Source organism: Acanthisitta chloris, unplaced genomic scaffold, assembly GCF_000695815.1.
Source record: "Acanthisitta chloris isolate BGI_N310 unplaced genomic scaffold, ASM69581v1 Scaffold44225, whole genome shotgun sequence".
NCBI classification, from domain to species: Eukaryota; Metazoa; Chordata; class Aves; order Passeriformes; family Acanthisittidae; genus Acanthisitta; species Acanthisitta chloris.
In genome coordinates this window covers 1-9656 of record NW_008676186.1, presented here as the reverse complement: position 1 = coordinate 9656, position 9656 = coordinate 1, and the positions used below count along the sequence as shown (strand labels likewise).

At 41.3% G+C, this 9656-nt stretch overlaps 1 pseudogene; it reads left to right on the top strand.

The window, feature by feature from the left end:
* The first annotated feature begins 8706 nt into the window (after positions 1 to 8706).
* Positions 8707 to 8971, top strand: LOC103803461 (annotated as a pseudogene).
* Positions 8972 to 9656: the final 685 nt, after the last annotated feature.

Below are 9656 nucleotides of genomic sequence, written 5' to 3'. Positions count from 1 at the left end.
CCAGCGGCCTCCCCGCCGGGACCCCGCCCGCAGCTCGCAGCACCTGGAGGGGTTCTGTTCGCCTGGGTGGTCTGGGAGAGGATGGTCAAGTTACTCAAGGATACTCCACACTGGATAAGCAATCACAAGAGCAGGAGGAATTACTGAAGGGGTTGGGCCTGTATGGTTGTTTTTCCATACGGTAATCCAAATAAAGAGCAGTGAAATTGCCAGCTTTTTACTACTCCGTGTAGTCAAAACATGACCAGAAATCCTCACTGGAAAGCATTCATCTTGTATTCTGTGTATGTGTAAAGGATGTTTGCTGAGCATGCCACTTACCTGAAAAAAACAGACTGGTAAAAGCATCTTTTATCTTGTTTTGGAAGGGTCTGAACTCTAAAAAGCAGCTTTTATTCCACCCTGAGGCTCTGCCACATAGAAACTGTTGTATTAAACCACCTTCTGCGTCACTGGTCAAACTTTCTGGTTACAGGCAGACTGGGCTGGTTGTGTAGCACATCTGTCCTCCCTCCCTGACAAACCCTTGAAGTCATGAATATCGTACAAGAAAAATAATAATAATCATCTGGTTTTAATAAATCCTGGAAAGTACCTAAAGTGATTCAGGGCTGGGATACACAGGTCAAACTGGTGGCCTGGAGGGGTTTTTTTGTAAGTCTCTGACTCTGACATCAGTTCTCTTATTTATTGACACAGAGTTGTGCTTGCATCACAAGTACTGGTGATGAGTATTTAGTTTTTTCCAGTATGATCTGCTCCAAGAATTTTACTGCAACTTTCCTGTTTTACTTCATTTCAGTAGCAAACAACCATCGTTTTGTTGAGTCTTTCCCACTGAAACTCAAGTTCTCTCTGAGTGCCATGTAAAGAATAAGCAGTGAGACATGCTATTGTATTGTTTTCTATGTATACAGTGGCACTTCAGAGTACTTTATAGACATTTTTTCATTTTCTCACACCCACAGTATAGGCATGGTAAAACAGATGGGGACAGATACCTCAAAAAGCAAGCTGTGAATAGGAGATACCTTTAAAAATCTGCTAAGGTTCACAACTCACACAAACAAAAGAACAACCCAGCTCAGCAGCCAGCTAAACCTGGAGAGACCATCTGCAGGTGCCTGAATCTTCTGTACTGGAGTCAAAGGTGTGGAAGTATCTGCTTTTAGGAATGCTTTCAGGCATTGCAGCATGGGCCCCCCGGTTTGCTTCCTGCCCTCTCCTCAAAACACTCTCTTGCACATCTTCACAACTGACCACTACCTTCTGCAGAAGAGCTGACATGAAATGCAGGTGTAGTTGTCTCACCTGCAAAGCAATCAGAGCATAGAAATTAAAACCAGACCAGTTAAGCTCTCTGTGGTTCTGAATGAGTGGTCACACAGTGGTTTGATGTGGTTTATTTTAACTCCAGCATTAATTTGGATACATTTTTTTTAGCAGCTGTCAAGCTTTTAGAAGCAAGAAATTCCTTAATTCCTTGCCTCTAAGACTGGGCTGGCCTGGCACACCTCTCTGACTAATGTGTGTAATTACACCTGGCAGAAGTGTCTAGCCTCTTCTGCAAAGGATCTGTTCATACAATGACAGTTTGTAACTGTTTTTTCATCTTCCTCTAGTTGCTTTCCTTGTTCATGGTCCATATTGAGCCACTCTACATCCACAGAGTTACAAAGCATAGTTTAGTGTTCCCAAGATAGCAGGACATGCCAGATAAAGAGCTATGAAAAAGGTGAGCAAGAATTGGATAGTAGAAATTAACAGCTTTAATCATGTTGTTCTTGTATCAAGGTCTGTATATTAATTCTGAAATAATTTTGGGACATGGCAGTTTCTTGGCATCATACTACAAGTAACCAGCCTGTAGGAACTTGAAATCATTTTACTGCATATAGGTGGAAATTGCATGTTCTAAGGCATTACTCATATCATATTGGAATATTTGATAGTGATACTATTGGTGATTTTTCAGTAGCTAGAGTAAGCAAACAGTGCTTTTACCACCCCAAACAGGCAGCCCATAGTCCAGCTGTGAGAAGCAGTATAGTAAGACCAAATGACTGGAATGAGCAATTATAATGCAAGGCAAGAAAACATCATACAGGAGCAAACTTCTAGTTCAATAGCTGTGTGAAGAAGTTCAAGTTACTCCTTCATTTCACAGATTTAGTCATCACGTGTGCTGGCTGTTTTAAAGTAATTTAATGAGTAGAAATATTCTAACTGAATCCCGGAACCAGTACAGCTTTAGGAAAACAGAGCTGTGCCCTCAGCAGAATGTACTTTTCCCTCTTTTAATATTAACTTTTTTGGCTCTTGGGAATGAGCATGATTGCCACTCTTTTTTTTTTTTTTTCTTAATGTAGTCATACTTGCATTTACTGTCTCTATAGAAGTGATTCTTAAGTACAGGCTTTTAAAGCTGCTAGAAAGTCATGATGTCTATGGAATATGAACACAGGCTGAACTGTTAACTTTTTTTTATTTTTAATTGCTTACGACCACACCTTCTCAGGCTGTGATTGCAGAGGTCTCACAAAGTAGGTAGTGTTACACTAGGCTGGTACTTGGATGGACATCTCCCTGCCTCCCCAAAATGAAATTCCCACAGGAAATGGAACTGATGATTCAGACCAGAGATATTTTCTCTCCGAGTCAGTGCTAAGTTGAAGTAATAATCTAATGTTTTATGGAGGGAAAAGACATAAAACATCTTCTGAGGAGGTGCACAGAGGATCTAATCATCCACTACACGTCTGATACGACTTAAAATATTTTTGTTGGAATATTTCTTTTCTTTGTAGAATATTTTCCCTGGTTTGTTTTTAGATCAGCAAGATCTCTGGGACAGAGGGAAAATCGATTTCAGGGTGGCCACATGTAGCCCCTTACAGTTCCAGTGTGTGGGTGATGGAGGTGTGGACAGAAATTCCACATCTCTTGAGAATTATTAAATAATGGTATAAAGTTACTAGCTCAATCCTGTACCTGTAGGGTTGATCTTAGAAAACAATAATAGTGAAGTTCTGAAATTGTGTTCTGGTTTAGTCCTGTGTTATTCTTTTATGTCTGATCCTTCTCTATTTTGATTTAACTGGGTTTTTTCGGAACATGAAATTACCACTCAAAGATCTACAAAGGTTTGCCATGCTGTATTTTTCTTAAAGGTGAAAACTGTAGCAAATTCCTTTTTAAACAAAAGGACTTTGTAGCATCTTCTTAACAGTTTTGGTTGGGAAGATTGTTGCAAAACCCAGTCAAGAGGAGCCCTCTGTAAGACCAGAATGACTCAGCTTTAACTCTGCATAACCTCATTATTGTGTAGCAAGTTTTCATTGTTTTAAAATTCGGAGTGTCCCTAAACACAGGAATTTCAGGAAGCTTGTTCTGTGGCATTACAGACCCAGAGGTCATGGTCATCAGCAAGCTTGTCTGGTTTCATTTTGCATCAAGTTTGTTTGACCACAAAATTGCAGTAATCACTAACCTAAAATGGAAATCAAACTACATGGAGGGTTAGAGCAAGCCAAAGACCATGAAGGCTTTATTCCAGAGTAAACGTAACTGAAGGCAAAGAACTTTCTGATGGCTTAAGGAAGGTGTTGTTAATCAGAAGCAAAGTTCTTGTGAACCTTGTTTGGAATACAGAATTAATAATGATCAATATTTCTCCAGTTAGCCCATACTGGGACTCTCCTGTATTTAATAAGGGCTTTTTACAGCATAGTGATTTAAGGTTAGAATACCATGGAAGTATTGAGTGCTAATACTGTACCAATACTCAAATAAGTATCTGTGTGTTTTCAGAACCCAGACATGAGACTTTTGACATGCAAAACGTGTTGAGCTCTGCTGGTCTTAAGTAGCTGCAATTACAGATTGCAAATCAAAGTTAAAGTGGCCCAGGATGTGCTTCTGGCTTATACTTCGCAGTTTCTGGTTCTAAATATTCATTGTTCACCTTGCTAAACTGCAAAATATTGGTTTGCTAGTGGGATTGAAGAAGAAAACAGGAACCAGTTTTGTGCTACTGCAAGTGTATATTGACTTCAGTACAAGACAGTAAATTCAGTGTTCATAACGGATCTGACTCTGATCTTGGCAGTTTCAAGGTCCTATTGGTTCAGGCCATATTTTTAGCTTTTACAGTTTTTATGGGGCTTTCATTTTTGTTTTTTTAGCTTTTCTTTAAACTGTCTCTTTAGGGAATCTCATATGTGGTAGAAGACATTTAAGAAGCTAGCTGAAGGACACCAAAAGAGAAGGAATGAATCCTAAAATCTTGTAAGCTAAATTCAAATGCTTTGTTTGCTTCTGCATTTGTAGGGCAGTGACAGAAACGTACCTAAGTTCTAAAAACAAGTGCAAAGTAAGTGTCATTTTCACACATGGGTTTTTTCACTGTGGATTACTGTCAGGTCCAAACCCCAGCTGTCTTGGATAAGACTAACAGGTACATTTTGAGAAACTCAGCTCAAGCTAAAAAACCCAACTTTTGGGCTTTCCTTTATTTCGTCAGACTTCATCACATTTGTTTGACCACCTCAGCAGTCACTAGTGTTTGATAAATACTCCATTAAACAAACAGCTGCATAAATGTTGTCACAAGTAGTGATTTAATGCTGTAATCCTTACTATAACAAGTCACTGTATTTAGCACAGATACTTTATTACTTGTTTTCAAATGTTTCTGGTTTTAGTGCTATGTCATTCCTGTTGAATCATCCACCAGGTGGGTCCTAGCTGTGATTCATGAAACTCAGCACCTAAGGATATTCACCTCAGAGCCACTTAAATTTATTTTTAAATAAATGTAGTGAATAAATCCTTTATGTATTTTGAAGGGACTCTGGGCATTCCATTGAAATGAGGAGTGAAGCAAAGCAGTGGCAAAGGCTGTACTGATGAAGTGAGACTGTAAAACAACACCATCCAGTCTTGGAGGGAACATTGGTCTTACAGAATCATAAGCATGCCAGTTTCTGATGTGGCATCATAGCTTTATCCTTGCAGAATGCAGTGCTCTGGGGAGCAAACTGCTGCTGTGCTGAGCCCCAGAGTGGTGCTGTCTGTGGGAACAGCACTCTCTCACTGGGAAGAGTTCTTCCATGAGATTCTTCCAGTTGCAGACAGAGCAAGAGGGAGAGACTTTTCACTCCTCTCTTTGTATAACTGTGCACAGAGCAGCACAGAGGGTTGTTATGCACAAAGGCTGAAGCTTTGCAGCAGTGGGACCTGAGGGCAAGCTGCTGCTGCAGGGAAAGCAGTTCCAGCTACACCTGGCTCTTACACACACACGTGTGAACTTATGTGCTGTTTTCCCTCAGACTCATTCAGGGACACCAACTGAAGGGCTCAGCTTGTCTGTACCAGGCAATTTGAATATTGGATGTGTGTAATGAGGTGTTTTGATTACATTGAGACCAAAGCAGCTCATGTGGAATACGTACTGCTCTCTTGCCAAGTGACACCTGCAGGAAAAGCATTACTTTACACACATCCTAGAAAATCTCCAGCCATTCCACTTTCCCTCTCCGTGGCCCTGCAGGTGATCACGGCGCAGTGAGTGTTGCCTGGTGCTGTGGGCTGCACGTGTTGCTGCCTGCTTGGAATCTCCCTGAAATCATAAAGCCACATAACAAAGTTCCCATGTAATTTCTGTTGTACACAACTGTCATTATCCTGAGGTTGAGGCAGCAGCTCTTCTTTCATTGCCTGTCTATATATTGCTGCGTAACATGTAGTCTGATCTTCAAAATTGCTGCCATAGCACTGGCTGCATCTATTTCAATACTTTTGGCAGTTGCCTTCACTTTGCTCCCAGAAGGCAAGGCTAATTTGCTTTTTTTTTGTTTTGTTTTATGTTTTTCTAGCATGAGTCAGGAGGTGGGAAGGGATTGTTTCTGGAGCTTTCATGATTACTGGTCCTTTTTCCTGGTGAAGGCAAGATCATAGGCTGAGAAAAAGCTCTGATATTTCAGGTCTCCATATGCCTTGTTCCAGTGTTCACAGAATATTTGGAGTTGGAAGGGACCCATGAGGATCATTGAGTCCAACTCCTGGCCCTGCACAGGATGTCCCTGAGAACCACACCATGTGTCTGAGAGTGTTGTCCAAGCATTTCTTGAGCTTATCAGGCTTGGTGCTGTGACCACATTATTGAACTAGTCTGCTTTCAGGAATAGTAGCTGGATGTCTCTTAACTGAGTAAAACACTGTTTTTTAGAATCTAAACACAGTTAATAGCTGAGTTCCAGGAATAGGAAGTTTTGCCTTAGTTTGCCTTAGCAGCTCCCTACTTTGAAAAGTCCCCATTCATTTGAGCTCAGAAGTGGCTCGGATGCTCTGCTTCCCCCACAGTTCAAATGCCACAGCCTGCTGTTTCCACCATGCAGAAAATTAGGAAGCATCAAGGTCCTGAAAGTGCAGCAGTACGTTTCCCCAGGGAAAAGAAAAGATTGTGTCTGTTGTTTGTGTAGGAACTGTCTTACATCATGGAGTCATGGATCTAACTGAAAGGAGGATGTCTCCCAAAATATTTACTCCTTTGTATAGTTTTAAAAAAAATGTCAAGTATGTTCACATTCCTGCACGGGGTGAAAAAAAGAAACCAGTCCTCATGTTTTCACCACAGTCCCCTTCCATCGGGATGAAGAAGTGTCACAGCTACCTGGGTAGTTTGTGTCACACACTGCAGCCTCATAGACCCAACAGATATTTCAAAGCCAGTATTTTTGGCAAGAAGGAATCAATTAGTTCTTAGACACAGGAAAAAGCTCGTGACAAAGTAGGTATTACTTCTGCAGTGTACTGTGAACACTTCCTTATAATTCCTCCCCAGAAATTGCATTTTGCTATTACACACATAGTTCCCCATCCCCTCTTACTCTGCTGCATCAGGTAGCCAAGAGCTAAGTGTATGTGTTTGACTTTTTACTGTACAATAAACAGTGACAAATGTTAGCCTGGACTTTTCTGCTGAGCACTGCCAGCATATATTCCACACTGCTTTCTTTCCATAAGGGAAACATGAACATCTGCACCTGGTTTAGAGTTTCTGGATGGTAAGCAGGATGTTTTTGGAAGCATCCAAATGCTGTAGTGGTGTAATGGGGTGCAGGGGATGGAAAGAGGCTTGGGGAGAAAAAAGGTGACAAATGTGGGACAGATTCCCCAGCCAAATTGCATTTTCGGATTGTGGGATTTAGACAAAATCAAATGATTATCTAGTTCTTCCTGACCGAGGTCAGTATCCGTCTCAGAGCCATTTTCTTCCCAGGAGCTTGGTCTTGGTGAAGAAGCTGTCTGTGTGGAGCTGCAATTATATGGCTGCTTCTCTTTGCAGGAAAACACATTTGCTGCTGCCCCATGACAGTTTTCACTCAGATATTCAGGCTGTGGTTGATTACTACATGCCTGGTGAAAATAGGTCAAGTTTGGTGTTTCACTGCCCTGGAAAAACTGGCAACATGTACATCAATATCTGCCCTATTTAAAAGGAGGCATTTAGGTCTGGGCTGTGGTAGGCCTGGCTTTGGAGCTGGAAATTTGATCGTTTTCAGTGCTGCTGAGAAGAGTAATTAGAGAGCGTCTTCTGCATTTCAACTAACCTTCAAAGCCAGACTTCCCTCACAGGATTTTCTGGCAAGAGGGAACACATTTGGGCAGCAAAAACGTCTCTAAGAAGCCAGGTTTAAAGTAATCAGCTAGAATAAGCTTATTCTTCATATATTTGTCTATTATTTTTGAAAATAAAGTCTAGAAGTAAGAGCAGGGAGAACGAAGTTCCTGACTTTTTCAGAGACTTCAGGAAAGAGGGTCACCTACTCTTCCTTCCTTGTGGAGTTCAGCAGCTAAGTCTAATCTTGTTACCCTAGGCTGCATCTAATCTATGGAGAAATAGGCACCTCTGGGAGACAAGCTGTCAAATTTCAAGTTGAGTCACATGAGTCATCATCAGGAAACACTCATGTATTCATCCTGCCGGGTTAACTAGCTCTGGGTTTGCCCTGCGGCTGGGTTCTATTTTCCTGTTTATTTGCTGGGCAGTTTGAAAAAACATCAAAACCAGCTGATGTGAAAATGGGAAAAAAAATCCCTTGTAACTGGGCAGTGCCTGGTAACCGTGGATCATACGATAGTTATGGAAAAACATCTGTGTATGGATGACCCTGGTCAGTGGCATGGCAGAGGGAGGAGCAGCAGGAAAAGAGGGCAAGTGAAGCCCATACGATGGCCAACTTCCACATCCATATATTCCTCAAAATAGGACTCATGAGTAATTAAGGAACTTTTTAAATATGATGAGAGAAAATTAATTTAATCCATATTTCTATGTGTGCCTTCAGCAGTAAATTAGTCACAATAATATGTTTACTGGATTGTGACTTTCCCTCCCAACTTTTCCTCAGTGCTAACTTTTCAGCTTTTCCAATCTTTCCTTTTCCCAGAGTAGAAACATGCTGACTGTTTAGACTGATCTATAGGAAAAAGTGTATCTGCCAAAGGACAGTACAGGCACTGTTTCCTGCTCTCCTGTCAGCTGGATGACAGTGCCAACAGGGGAAAAGCTGCATGGATAGTCTCAGTACTACCATTGCTCGGTCTGTACGATTACAGAAATCAGTTGAGGAGCCAAGTGATCTCTCACTCACCACCAACTAAAAGTATGTGAACAACCTTCTTCCTGTCTCCCAATTCTAGCGCAGAACATCGCAGTGGTTTCAAAGGAATCGACCCATCAATATCAACCACTATGCCAACAAGAAAAGTGCTGCAGAGAGCATGTTGGACATCGCCCTGCTGATGGCCAACGCATCCCAGCTGAAAGCTGTGATGGAGCAAGGACCTTCCTTTTCCTTCTACATCCCACTCATCGTTCTTATCAGCCTGTCACTCACACTGCAAGTTATGGTGGGAGTGCTCCTGATATTCCTTGGTAAGTACCAACAGCAGGAACAATTGGCATGTATTTTTCTTAAAGGATACAGCCTGTAAGATAGTGTGTAGGCACACCATTTATTTTTAAAATGCTGTTATGTTTGCAAGTCTTTACCTCAGAGCTGATTACAGTTAGAATCATAGAATCATTTAGGTTGGAGAAGACCCCTAAGATCATCGAGTCCAACTGTTAACCCAGCACTGCCCTGTTCACCACTATATCATGTACACAAACACCACACCTACATGTCTTTTGAATACCTCCAGGGATGGTGGCTTAACCACTTCCCTGGGCAGCCTGTGCCAGTGCTTGACAACCCTTTCAGTGAAGAAATTTTTCCTTATATTGAAAAATATAGATTTTCTCTTGAGACCATAAAAATATTGCAACACAGGGAGGAAGGGCAGCTTTATGTGGAATTTTTATCAACTTCCTCCTACTAATTTTCCCAGAGTATGAATATTTTTCTTGCCAGAAGGCCTGAGGAGGAAGGAAAATGACGAAATAATGTAAAAGGAACATCAGTAGGTCAGATAAGGTCATGCAGCCTGTCTAGTTTCATAACACCGTTTCTGGCAAGACTTGTTACTTAATCTTATGGTTGAAATGTATTTTTTCCATATCAGTCATGTAATAAATAATACTCTGAGAATATATTGTGAATATAGAAATCCAGAACAGAAGTTGAAATGTTGATCTTTTTTCCCCAGGG